This window comes from Thermobia domestica, chromosome 17, assembly GCF_964235325.1.
Source record: "Thermobia domestica chromosome 17, izTheDome1.hap1.1, whole genome shotgun sequence".
Taxonomy (NCBI): Eukaryota; Metazoa; Arthropoda; class Insecta; order Zygentoma; family Lepismatidae; genus Thermobia; species Thermobia domestica.
The window spans coordinates 114,167,720-114,182,656 of NC_137470.1; the positions used below are offsets into that span (position 1 = coordinate 114,167,720).

The 14,937-nt window shown below is 38.2% G+C and overlaps 1 protein-coding gene across 6 annotated transcripts in view; it reads right to left on the reverse strand.

Moving 5' to 3' along the window:
• LOC145674301 (uncharacterized) overlaps positions 1–14,504 on the reverse strand; it is a 209,987-nt gene extending 195,483 nt beyond the window's left edge. For 3 of the 6 annotated variants that reach the window (XM_081744163.1, XM_081744165.1, XM_081744159.1), the window contains exons 1-2: positions 13,882–13,964; positions 2,996–3,298 (exon numbers count right to left, since the gene is read on the reverse strand). The gene's annotated coding sequence lies outside the window, so the exon portion shown is untranslated. The other 3 variants (XM_081744160.1, XM_081744162.1, XM_081744161.1) reach the window with 3 other exon arrangements.
• Between the last annotated feature and the right edge of the window lie 433 nt (positions 14,505–14,937).

Sequence of the window (14,937 nt, forward strand, 5' to 3'; positions counted from 1 at the left end):
CTCATTTCTGTGTTACGGCGGGGCAGTATCTAAATGTTGTATTTCCTGATAGATGTATAGGGCGTGAAGGACCAGTTTCTTGGCCTCCACACTCACCAATTTAAATCCTCTGGATCACTAACTGTGGGAGCACGTAAAGTCTTTACTGCACGAGTCTGCTGTGGATATACTCCGTATTCGTATCGAAGCAGGTTGCCAGAGAATAATGAAAACCCCTGGAACTTGAGAGCACGTTCGTGCCTCCATGCTGGCGACACGCTGAAGCAAGCATTCGGGCAGAAGGTGAACATTTTCAACATTTACTCAAAGGATTACGTCTGTGTTTAATTCTATGAAACTGCAAATAAATATGCGTATCGATTTATTGGCTCTGATGACGCAGAACATTTTGTGTACGTGGTTGTAACTCCCGTGTGATGCGTTTTTCTTCCGATTTTTGGTTTTGACAAGCAAGAATGGTTGTCCTTTTGTGTCTTTTTGATTTGCAGTATTGTTGCACCTTAACATTCAGGAATTTAACCTTTAAACCTCCGCCAGGGATTTGAACGAAATCATATACTTTCATGTTAGGGGCCCTGCTGGCTCCTTAATTATCACACAGCCATGGCTGATACATCGTTGGAAAGCACAAATTCCAACGAGGTAACCTTTAATCAACTCGCAACATATTCGAAGTCTTTATATGAAGCCGCCCTGAGAATAAATGTAATTTACGTTAAAAAATGGAAATCCTGATGAAGAAAAAAAAAAAAAAACGAAAACAAGTATTTAGCCTCCTCGCACCGTGGTACCCTCCTACATATATGAAATGCATATCGGCGGAAACGTTCATCCTTCAGGAACACATTGATACCAAAATTATTATCCTAGCTTAATTAGAGGCTGAGCTGTTGAGGTTTAAATTGAGTCACATTGATGGGCGACCAGAATGTGACTATTTCACACCGTTAGGCGACTCAATGGCCGTAACTCTGTAACGATGCACTTCCTGACATATGATCATATGAACTTTTTTGCTTGTCTACCCATAAGAGATCCACTCCTGAAGTTTTGCTGTACTTTTTCGTTACACCCTATATATATATATATATATATATATATATATATATATATATATATATGTGTGTGTGTGTGTGTGTGTGTGTGTGTGCGTGCGCATCTGGCTACAAGAATAATTTTAATTTTATTGGCATTCTTTTTCAGGGTTTTTTTTAACCGTTTATCTAACTTTCCGGGAAGGTAAAAGACCAAAAGGTCAACAGAAAGCACAGGTCCCAACAAACAACCAGGGAAGGTGACAATGTATACAAATTGTCATTCGTATTCACTTTAAACAAACAAACAAAAAAAAAAATCAAAATATTTGGTCTAGGAATTAATTCGTGCGGTTGGTACGCACACATTGAAGCTGTAGTACAAACACAAAATACATAAATACCTTAAGAAAAATATTGTCCATCGCTAGCCACCACTTTCGCCCATCTGTCAGGCAATGTACGGATTCCGTGGCGAAAGAAGTCCTCATCCTTGGAAGCGATCCAGTCAGAGACCCATGTTTCGATATCTTCTGAAGAAGAAAACCGCTGTCCAATCAAATCGTTGTTCATGCAATCGAACAAGTAGTAGTCCGAAGGAGCAACGTCTGGTGAATACGGCGGGTGGGGTAAAACTTCCCATCCGACATTTTCTAAATAGGTTTTGACCGGTTTTGCGACATGTGGGCGAGCGTTATCATGTTGAACAATACGTTTATCATGTCTGTTCTCCCATTCTGGTCGTGTTCTGGCCAGAGCTTGCTTCAAACGCATTAATTGTCGTCGATAACGTTCTCCATTCATAGTTTCACCCGGTTGCAGCAGCTCATAGTACACCACACCTTTCATATCCCACCATATGCACAGCATAACCTTTGCACAGTGAATATCTCGTTTTGGTTGTGATGGACCTGGTTCACCTGGTTTCACCCAGGCCTTTTTTCGTTTAGGGTTCTCGTAATGGATCCACTTCTCATCACCCGTAATAATTCGATGCAGAAACCCCTTTCTGCGCTGTCGTTGAAGCAGCAATTCGCAAATGGTTTTTCGTCTTTCAACGTCTCTGTCTTTCAATTCATGTGGAACCCAATGTGACATCTTTTGAATCATTCCCATGGCTTTCAAGCGTTTGGAGACTGTTGTTTGATCAACGCCTAATGCTGCTGCAAGTTGTTCCTGCGTTTGACACGAATCCTGCTCGAGCAATGCTGTCAATTCTTCGTCTTGAAATTTTTTTGGCTGTCCAGTTCGCTCTTGGTCTGCCAAGCCGAAATCACCACTTCTAAACCGTGCAAACCACTTCTGACACGTTCGCTCAGCTAGAGCATGGTCACCATACACTTCCACCAAAATACGATGACTTTCAGTCGCACTTTTCTGCATGTTGAAGTAATGCAGCAGGACACCCCGCAAAAACACTTTATCAGGCACAAATTGCGCCATGTTCACTTAACTACAAACTGGTGTTGTTGACGCTTTAATCCACTGCCCTATACTACGAACGATACGCGATGACAGGGGTTTGCAACACATGTGTGGATACACGGAACTGTGGGACGCTCCGTTCGTTGCGCCATCTCTTGTCCACCCGCACGAATTAATTCCTAGACCAAATATATATTTAAGATGTTTTCAATCCTTCGGAGTGCACTAGTAAGAGATAATTCTTTTCAGGACATGCCTTTTGTTGAGTTTGCCCTTACTGTTCGAAACATCTCATATTATCTGTCCAGCATTAAAAGACCAGTTCAATTCGACTGTACTGTATGAATTAGAAAATACTTCATCTAGATACCAATTGTTTCGACAACTGATAACTTCATCAACCAATGTTATATTAAACAATATTAAACAAATTTCAGTAATTTTTCGTATATCATCTCAAAAAGAAGTTGAAGTAAACTAGTTATACAGGGTGACCGAAAAATAACTATAAAGGGGAAATTTGGAATTGTACTTACGTAGTGTAGTTTCCTCTACAGGAGATGTTGGAAATGTTCTCCTGCGGCCTCAAGACATGTCTAGAAACGACGCACCATATTTGTAAACAACACTTTCCGAAGGGTTCCTGAAATTACCCGTGCAATGTGCTGCGTTATGGCTGTCTGCAGATCCTGCAGTATGTGAGGTTTGTTACGGCATACTTGTCCCTCCAATGAATTTCACACATGGAATTCTAGAGATGCAACCACCCCAAAAATCTTCGAATAACGAGAGTGAGGCACGAGTCGTGTGTGCAGCTGGTCTGCCTTATTGGAACGAACCTACAATATAAAAGTACAAAATAAAAATAATCGTTCCGTAAAAGTGCACTGAAACATTTTCATGTGTTAGTTCAAATTTGTATTATGTTTAAAAACAGAAATAAATCTTGTATCAAATGGATTCCCTCCCTTCATTCACAAACCATAGCTCGTTACTCGTCTAGGAGTATACTCAAGATGATGGAAGAATTGATGGAATGAGAATGTGGGAGAAAATGGTAGTATGCAGTGAAAACCCACAGACACAATGTTGTTCACCACAAACCCATTTGTCCGTGATTCGAACCAGGGACTCCATGTAGCAGAAGTAAGCGCTCTACCACTGAGCCACCGTGCCCCCCCCCCCCCCGCGTGTCAATATTCTGTTCCATCTCGCAATATGCAACTACATAGAGAAGCACTCATAGCAAATGACACGTTATTTTCTCCTCACAAATAACTTCAAACAAGCTGACATCAATTTGATTGGTACAACACGCACTGATAGGAAGTGAGATACACTTCATCTCTATACGAGGATGCAAGCTCATCCACGGTACATTTGAGGTGATTTATTCACTGTAATAGGGTACTACGGGAATAGGATCCCATATGGACATAGTACTTTATTGGAATTTTCATTTGCAGTTGTGAATAGTACCTCGCATAGTACATGAAAATGACGCTCTAGTCATTACTTGGAATCTACCTTCTTGAAGTAGCCAATCTTTTTATTGGCACTTGCTCAATCCAGCATTAAGCTTTAAGCACTATGATGCATTTCCGAGCTGACGAAAGATTTCAAATTGACATTATAAAAATTAACATCTCAACACAAAAACAGGTAAATTATTCTGTAATATTATAATAGAACTAAAAAGCCACAAATTTTCATGGATTTCTCTATCAATTTTCTCTTTTTCTTCGGATGCCGAAAACAAAGCTCATTTTCTTTTACATTTTTATTTATTTATTTTTTCCAGAATCTCTTCAAATAGTGTTTCTTCACAAGGAAAACTGTGCACTTAATTTAAATGTTTAAGTAATTCGCGCATGGACAGTAACGGTGCTTTACCGTAAAACTGAAAACCTATCACCCGATAAGTCACATCAAAAACAGAATACTTCATTAAATAATTCATATATATATATAAGGGTGTCCAATATACAATGCAACCCGGAATTTGGGATAGTAGAACTTTTACACCTGAAGCGATACACAAATAATGGTTATACCAAAATGAAGCTTTCTTCACGTATATATTTTTAAAGTAGGAAGTAATGATTGAAGTACACTAGGAATTACGCAATGTTGCCAGATGTAACCGAAGGTGTAAATCAATTTTTTTGCAAAACACGTAAATTGATTCATAACTCATACGTATGGATGTTTTGTCATTAATTGTCAATTTGTTTAGCTGGAGTAGCTTGGAAGCTATGGAGCAGAAAAAATAATTTTTCATTTCCACTGACAACTAATCGGATGAGGCCTCTGTAAGTGGGAACCATGGAAATCGTAGTTTTCATGAATTAACACTCTGAATTGGCAACACTGCTAATGTTTCAGTACATCAAAAGGTGTGTTAAGGATCTGTCTACATTATGTAATTCCTGAAAACAACGAAAAAGAAACTTTGAAATTATCATGATAAAATTTTTACTTACATACACCCGGCAAACTGCTATTATCACGAACTGCGTTATCAGCTCTACAGAAATGCTTGAATTGCCCCTTGTTTTGATTCAAACACAGGTTCACACGTTTCACCATGTTGCCAGCAACTTTACGAATAGTAGAAATGCTAATGCTCTCATTGGCACTTCGAATGTTCGTTTCCAGGTCTCGTATATTTCGACCGAATGTTGTTGTACACCTCTTGCTTTAAGTAGCCCCATAGAAATGAATAGCAGTGTTGCCGAGTGCAAGGAAGTAAAAGTTTTATCATGATAATTTCAAGGTTTTTTCTCTCGTTGTTTTCAGGAATTGCATAATGTAGACAGATCCTTAACACACCTTTTGATGCACTGAAACATCAGCAGTATTGCCAATTCAGAGTGTTAATTCAAGAAAACTACGATTTCCCTTGTTCCCCCTTACAGAGACTTCATCCGATTAGTTATAAGTGGAAATGAAAAATTCTCTTTTTCTGCTCCATAGTTTTCAAGCTACTTCAACTAAATAAAATGAAAATTAACGACAGAACATCCATACGTATGAACTTTGAGTCAATTTACGTGTTTTGCAAAAAAAAAAAAAAAAAAAAAAAAAAAAAAACTTCGGTTACATCTGGCAACACTGTGTGGTTCCTAGTTTGCTTCAATCATTGCATCCTAGCTTAAAAACGTGTGTATGAACAAAGCTTCATTTTGGTATAACCATTATTTGTGTATCGCTTTCGGTTCAAAAGTTCTACTATCCCAAACTCCAGGTTGCATTTTATATTGGACACTCTGTATATATATATATATATATATATATATATACTGATGATCAGTTGAATTAGAGACCGCACAACATTTGCAGAAACCGCCTTGCACAGAGTCCACCAATGCATGTGAATTAAACGCATTGCACGTGTACTGATACTGTATGCTTCCACAATGAGTATCCGTGTCAATGCAGTGTGTGATTGGCAAGACGAAGGACATGAGTGCACTTAACCATGGTCAAATCGTAGGAACCAGATGACTTGGTGGCTCGATTTCGGAATTGGCTGCGACACTCGGATCTTCAAAGGCAACTATGTCAAGGGTGTAGCATGAGTATTTGGCTTCCTGTAAAACCGCACCCGCACGGGCAAACTGCCACGGTCAGGGGCGTGTCGAACAGGGGTAGGCGCCGACTGGCCCGCATCATAAAAGCCGATAGACGGGCTACAGTGCGTCAAATCGCGGAGAGGTTCAATGCAGAACAACAACGCCGTGTTAGCAGCCACAAACCACAACCACCTACTCGTCATGGGGTACACAAGCCATCGTCCTACACAAGTACCCCCTCTAACCGCACACCATAAGAAACAACGTCTAGCATGGGCAAGGGAACATCGCCACTGGATCGTGGAAATGTGGAAAAAGGTTGCCTGGACAGATGAGTCACGTTTCACATTGGTACATGCCGACGGACTGGTACGGGGTGTCACCAATAACACGAGGCAAGGGAGCCATCGTGTGAGCAGGGGATTGTGCAGACCGATGGTGGTGGTAGTCTCATCTGGGGCATGTTTGACTGAAATGGGTCCCCTAACACGTGTGACTTGGTCCCTCACAGGTGAACGCTACCGCGATCTTCTGGGTGACCACGTCCTCTTATTTGCTCGGCTGTAACATCCCGATAGTGACGTCATCTTTCAGCAGGGCAATGCGCTAACCCACCGCTCTAGGATGGCAGCAGACTGGTTTGATGAGCACTTCTCTGATCTGGTAACACTTTCCTGGCCATCATGGTCATTGAACCTCAAATCACATCTGGGACGGCATGGAACGACACATTCGGGCTGTGAACCCTCTTCCGACCAATTTGCGGGCTCTGTGGGAGACTTAGCAGCAGATGGATCTCTGTGGGATTCAGATGCCACAACAACACTTCAGGCGCTTCGTGGAGTCCATGCCGCGGCAGATAGCTGCCGTCATCAGAGCGAAAGGTGATACTAAACGGTATTCGGTAGGTGTCTCTAATTCTACTGGTGGTCAGTGTATAATTCCCTATATGATTTTTCACCGTTTTATTTAATTTCAAAATTTTCTTGTCCTTTCGCTGAATCTGGTAAAATGCCGGCATTTGGGATTTGGAAACTTATGTGCAGGAATATTTTCGGGTTTGTATCCCAAAACCGCATATATGTTTCAGAAAAAAAAAAAAAAAACTACTGGCTGAAAATAGAGAAAATAATATTTTTGTCAATTCATAATCATATATTTAAAACAAATGCAATCATCGTAAAGTTTGTTGAGGCTTAAGCTTAACTTGATTTAAACTTACATTCACATAGGATAGCTCAATTCTTCAACCTTTCCCTTATGGCCACAAAATATTAATCCTCACAAGTTTACACGATACCAGGTGCCCATTCATAAAAAATCTTTAAATGGTATCCAAACGTCCTCCAAGTGGGTTTCTGACACAGGTAAAACACAACTATATTATTTATAAATTTCTGGAGTTTTGAGAGGGTTTTAATCCCGTGAGTGCGCCTGTATGACACTCATTCATTACTTTTTCTCCACATATTAAGCACTCCATTATAGGACAGACATCCTTTGTCGATACAGCACGTGGAACTCATTTTTATATGTTCCTTGTTATACAATCCGTGTTCTTACAACATTAAAAACAGAGACATCTAGTGGTATCATTGAATACTACTTGCACAAAATTGTAGAAACCAAGATATCGATCATGCAGTTAATGCGATGTACGAAAATTAAAAGTGATATTTCGCATTGCTTTGTGACAAGTTATTCATTCGTTTAAAATTCTGAATTTCTAACAAACAGAAAACAAAATAAAATAAAAAAATAAATAAATCGAGACAACCAAATATTTAGAAAGTTCTCCTCTAAACTATCAACCGTAAATTAAACTATTAAAATACTGACCTTTCCATTTCTGCTTTTGGCGGGCCACTCGTGTTTCATAACGAAATCGAACAGTTTTTATAATACGGTAGAAGGTCACTGAATTGTCGAGATTGCTAGGTTGTTCTTGCATTAGTAATTTCCATACACAAAAAATGTTATATACATTACGTCTTTTTCACTGCACAATGATGAAACATTTCTACATTCAATGACAATTATATAATTTATGAAGTTTTTTATTAAGCGCAATCATATCAGGCTACTTATAACATCTAAGCTCCAACTTTGAAAAACCGCTTCACTGTCCCACGCGCTTACCCAATACTGCGGCAAACAACAGTAGGACCCTCATTCTAAGTCGAAACTGCTATCCTGCTCAGGTAATAGCAGTTCTGCTTGGACTTTTAAAATTATATTTCAAAAGATAATAAAGAAATTAGCACTGTGCACTGTATCCAGAGCGATACTTTGTTCATACAATGAAAGACGGTGGAACATCTACAGAAATAGTGATATTTCTTTGGCAGCGACAGTTCTAGTGATAGTTCGTTTATAAACGTACCAATTCTTTTGAACGGCACATTCGTTTGTACTAGTAAAGAACTAGCTCGTTCAAAGTAACTGCGTTTTCAACTCGAACTCTACGGAATGGCTCACAGTATCTCATAAGACTCCGGCATTGAAACAGCCAATAAGCAAGGAATGAATGTTCATGTAATACAGCGTGAACATAGGAAGATTAACTAAAATAGAATCGAATGGAAAATATACCCATTACTGTAACTTCTAGGGCTTCACAACAGAAAATAAATATTAATCACCACCTACTGTTACAAAGACAAGATCGTTTTATTTCAGATATGCCATCTAAAAACAGATCTGCGATGAAGAAATAATTAGAATGCAAACATTTTATGTCATTTGTTAGCACAGAAACTCAATGAAGTAAATATCTCTCTTTTCATCATAGTATCGGTGTCGCGGATGACACCACCGAATTCGACAACAAAATTACAAAATGAATTGGTACTTCTGAACGACTCTGGAATCATTGCCGAAGCTCTGGCGAGAAACTGAATCGTCACATCACTAGACTGTTCCGTGTCAACCATAAAGAAATACATTAAACTCATGTAGTGAAGAAACGGAAGACACGTCAAAAACGCTCAAATTAACATAGTTGGTGCCTCATACAGCCTTGTTATAATATAAAAGAAAACTTGTCAATAATAAAGAAAATTTACTGCAGCGTAGTTTTGATAAGGTTGAATTTGATCCAAAGAATCATGTTATCAGAATATAGGAAAATGAATAGCTTACCCTTCCCAATCTAACTTCACGTCCGCGGGGAGAAGGGCATAGATTATTATTAAAATTAAAAATGTATGTATATTATTGGAAGAATCTTTTGAAGAGATTTTTGTGCGAAATCTAGCCTTCCGCAGCACGAATGATCGGTTTCGGCATTCAGGTTAAGAATTTCTGTACGAAAATAAAATTTCTCTTGCTAGCTCTCGTCAGGACCATACGCTAAGGGTGGGTCCTGAGGATTCCTCCTTGAAATCTTGATTTTTCGGTAGATTAATTTTTTTTTACAAATTTTTCATATAATGTATCCTCATTTGAATTTGGACCCATCCCAAGATAAATTCCTGTATACATGACTAACTCTTGTGCATAAACATTTTCCTGTTCCACTATAACTAGGGTGCAGTTGAAAAATATGGTGTTGAAATTCCAAAAAATCTACGCATGAACTGTATTGGTGCATAGGAAAGGGACATACCTCTGACTAAAGTAATAATCTAGAATAGCATGTAACACACGCATCCTACACAGAACATGGCTATTTTTTTACAGAAGGAACCCAACTGCATACAATGTTAAACTTGTACTTTTCACCAACAAATAAGCTAGTAGAGGTGTTAGGGAGGGTAAAGTAAAGTAGATTAGGCCAGAATACGTTCGTTTATTTTATTCTGCTCTCCTTCTGCAATACGTAACCCATGTTACTGTACACACGAGCACACAAACATCTTATATGTACTTTTACAAGATTTTCTAAGTAACAAAGATATCAAGCAACGCACACCTTTGCGCTTCTAATGCCCTAAGCCTTCAAACTGCCTTCCTATTCTTGAACTTAAGGCTGCCATTCTTTCCAGCTATCTACGAAAGAAATCCGTCATTCGAGTATATCTAGTGAGCTCCTCCGTGGTCAAGTGGTTAGCGTACGCGCCTTTGGCGTCAGAGACCCGAGTTCGATTCCCGGCGGGAGTTCATGTGGTTCGGATTCCACATTAATCAGTAAGTCCCGTGTCATATAGCCTCGCTGATGCAAAGGACATTAAACTCAAACTGGAGTATGTCTAGTAAAAATGACATCTCACTAACAGAACAAGAGTCAGTTTCATGCAAGATATGATATATTTATAGTTACTACATGGTAGTGTACGCATTATTCAACTGAATAGTAACTAACCAACTATAGTCTAATATTCAGACTTTGCGCCGTTCCTGAAGTGGTGAAAATTAAATGTAAGGTACAATTCCAGTTTACAGAGGCACAAATCTGTAAAATCTACGTAATAGTCTGTTATTTGATTTCACAATATAATTATATAGGTAATCAAAATATATCTTGATCCTATCTCAGACGTATAATAAAGTAGAAATGGAAACTGTGGTCTTTACAATGTAGTACTCCATATAGAACTCGTGATGAACTGAAGTCTATATGGAAGCAAGGTAGAAAGTGTTCACAGAAGTGCCATATGAAATGCTCTTCACTATCCCCGTTAAAGTTTATACCCACCGCCATTGACGCGCCTGCCCTGTACGGACAACCCCTTGCTGCTTGTCTGTCCTATCTCAGTTCGTTAGCTACTTTTCGGGCCACCTAGCACAAGTTCGTTTGTCGGCTAAGGTTTCGCTGATGATCTCCCGCGCTCAGTGGAACAAATTTGTTTTAAAAGTTCATTTCCTAATTACTTATAGTTAAGTTACTTTGCTCACAATTACTCCTGTTTCATCCCCATAGTTCAGTTGTATTTATATTTCGCAAACATTTGTTAATTTCCTGCTCTCTATTTTCTTCACTATGTATGCGTCCGAATTGTGTTACTGCATAAATGTAGCATCTTTCAAATGTTCAGTGTGCCATATTCCGTCATATTCAGAAGTATGGAAAACAATGCACGAATGGCATAAGAACTACTGTGCATAAAACAGGAAAACAGGAACCAACTTAAAAACACAAAATGTCGTAGATAGCCATTAAAAACACGGATATTTCCTAATCAAGTCAGTGTAGGAGCGCAGCAGAAGGCTCGCGCGGCAAGGTGAGTGCATCTCAGCAACGGTAGGTATCCAAGTAAACGGTAATAGTGACAAAAATACTACATACAACATTAAAAAACATGCTTTGAGTGTAGCACAGCTTTGCGCTACTAATATGATCGCACAGCTGTTAGTAAGGCAACGGATTGATACCTGACATATTATGCTCTGCTGTCAGTTTACTTAATATGGCCTCATTACGCATTTTAATGTATTCTAAGATTAACCTTCATTTTACTCCGTAATTAGTCACATCACAGTAATGACCTTTATTGCCATTTTTTTTTTTTTTTTGGCTTGTCTCATACTTAAATTTTATACAATTCTATGAATTTCTTCCTAATTTCGAGGGGCCATCTGCGGAACTTAACCCGATTTGTGTTTTATGCACTGCAGTTTTTATGGAACAAAGTAATAAAACATTTTTCTTTCACTCCCCTCGCGTTTCATTTTTCTTTCACATGCTTCCTACGACGTTACACGTTGTATATTGTTATTGCCCTGGCACATGCCCAAATAATTCCGTACTGACATACTATGCGTGGAAACTGATTACTTCCGTTCCAATCACCAGCTAAGCAATCATATACAATTACTTCATCATGAAATTCGTTTGTAGTGCCCTAAGAAATTATTTCTTAAGATAGGAGTAGATTTAGAATAGTTCGCAAATTAAAACGTAACTTTCCTTACACCTTTATGGCTTTCAATGGTTCTTTAAGACACTCCGAACTGTTATCTTAGGTGAGTTCTAAGATGCTGGGCCTCACATATGGATGAGATACTAATCAGTTTTTTTTTTTTTTTTTACTTAGTTTGAATACTTATGCCGAACGAGCGATAGCGATTAAAGGCTGTTAGTAGGCAGGTTATTACTTTCTTCATCACGACTCAATGAGAATGCGGACAATTTTTCTACATCCCTCTATAATTTCTTTGGCGAATACGCAAACAATTGCGAACAGATTGATAATATGCGTGTACGCCTACAATGATGTACGGTGAAAAGATTAATGATGCATAAAACACGCACAAGCATGGCATAGTACAGTAGAGTAGGGAAGTAGTATAAGGGAAGGGGGAAGGTTCTAGAACACAGGTCCCCCCATATAGGTTGGTAGGTAAGTTGGTTCCTTTCTGTACCAAAGTTTAATATTTAATTTACATAGTATTGCAGAGCGAGCGTTAGCGAGTGAAGGTGGGTTACAGCCCCGCAAGACACGTTGTTTTCTGTCTTTACTACAGCTCAATAAGAAGGGAGACCTGTGTTCTAGAACCTTGCCAAGGGTAGTTTAGGTTCACAGACATAGCTATTTTAGGTAGTACACTAGTTTAGGTTAGTGGAGTATGTTATGTTAGTAGAGTAGGTAAATTTGATTAAGTTGGTGCCTGTAGGTCTTATTCACAAGTACACATACAAAACTTCCGTACTTATACTATTCCCTATAAGATTTGTAATGGTTACAGACTAGTAATGCTACACTAGTAAACATAAAATACACTTCCTTACATTGTGGGGAAATAAATGTATAGGTGTAAAATAATATATGAACATAATCTTCTTTCATATGCACCCTTATCATCTTAACCGTGTTACAGCACGTCACAGAATGAGACTAATGCCCTTACACTTGCTCCGGCGACGGAAATTAATATTTAATAAAGAGTCCGTTTTCATTAACAGATACTCATCTTAACCTTTAAAATTACTATTCTTATGGCGGACTATTCTCAATAAGTATCGATGCAGATTAAGTTCACACTTTTCACAGATTAAGTTCACTGGACCCATTCCTAGAACTTCCATTAAGAAACATTTCTAAGGTAGTAAGAGTTCATTTCATGCTAAAAGAAATGAATATTTCATGAATAAAATACGCGTCCGTAAAATGGGATCCTATATTTATACCATGTAGGTTGAAAGGGACGTGGATTCTGAAATAACTGGTTACACTAAAACATCGGAAGAAAAGCGAGAACCATGAAAGAACCACTATATACTTTAAGACGTGCAGGTGTACGTTTGGCACACCACTCGAAATAAATGCACAAAAATTTTAATTCCTTCACTAATTTCCTTCTAAATGTGCGACGGTTAAAAAGGACAATTCATGTTTAACAGAGAGCAGGGCGAAGCTGATGGGCCTACATAACGCACTGTTACGTCCTAAAGGAGCATACGTATCAGCGAAAAATTCAGATAGCACTTTTCATGGTTCCATACTATAAGGCTCCACCTGTAAACAGAAAATACAGTTTCTGGACACTGTACAGATATACACTGCCGGTGGAAAATTGTAGTTTTAATAGAGAAATCTTTCATGTACCCACTTATCCGTCGTAAAGCACTTGTAATGAATTCATACCAGTAACCATCCATTTGGAAACCTAAAATAATAATAAAGCATATATTATGTTATCAGCAGAAATGTGTTCACTATGAATGTTTCGTAATGTGGCTTGCTAAAATTATACCGGTACCGTTTCTGAAAACAAACTCATGTCAAATTAATTAGGGATAATAAGATATGAACACTTTACTACTTACCAAGGGTGCTTTTTCTATATCTATTATTTAGGACAACATTAACTTTCAATTAATTGCTCATTTTCATGTTTTTCCTGTGATCAGGGTGCAAAACCTCTGTATTAACACTAATAATTACCTATATTAAACTCCACCATACCTGTTTTTGATCATTTATGTAGGTCACAGCAAATAAATGTGTTCTACTTAATTTGATTACTTACGATCATTTTTCTTTCTTTTCCTTTTTTCTTTTTCTTTTTTTTTTTTTTTTTGACAGATCCTGCTGAAGTGCAAAGTTTGGGAAATCCCCATTATAACTCTTAAACTCAGTAAATAATTTTGGTAGCTTTCAGTAAGAGTATAATATTTCATATGCAATTAACATAATCTCCACAAATTTAAGATCATTGAAAAAAAAAAAAAAGGTTCCGCCCAGCCAAGAATATCGCATACCCAAATTACATTTAAAAAGAAAAATCCCACCTTCATATTTTGGGTGCATTAATCACTGGTGAGGTTAAATTTACTTGAAGTTGTACCATCCGCTTGTGACGTAATGTCACGTGGTATTAGTCCACTTTGCACATACAAGTTTATTGCTAAAAAAAAGAAAAATCATTTACTTACGCTACCAAACATAGCTGAGCAAGCGAAGGGGTATTTATTCCTCCACAGGGCTCGTTTTATTCCATCTTTATCACAATTCACGGAGAAATTATCTTCCTTTCACAGCCGAGACGCAACCATGATAATACCACCTGACATTACTGTTACAAAGTGCTTTCTGTGAGAACATTCCAAAATGGTTTGCGTCAATCCAACGTTAAAATTGCTACTTCGATATTCGGCATAGTTAGAATGGTGCTCTGCAATTTATCTTAATGTTTCTGCACGCAGAATTATGCGTAAACTGGGAAGGAATGTGACCCCTACAGTAAAAGAGAAACCAAAAACAAAAGAGGAAAACGTTTATATTCTGTAATAGTTTCCCTATATGATGAAATACTAATACAATCGAACACACACAAAGTACAGACTAAAATTCAGCGATCAAAATTTATTTTATAAGGGCCTCATTCTGTATTACTCTTCCGAAAACTCGTGAACCGCAAGCATGATTTTAGATTGAATATTCGTTTAATTATTTATGTTACTTTGCGATCAGCAAATTTGCCGATAACTGACACAGATTGAGGTACTTACAAACATCTTT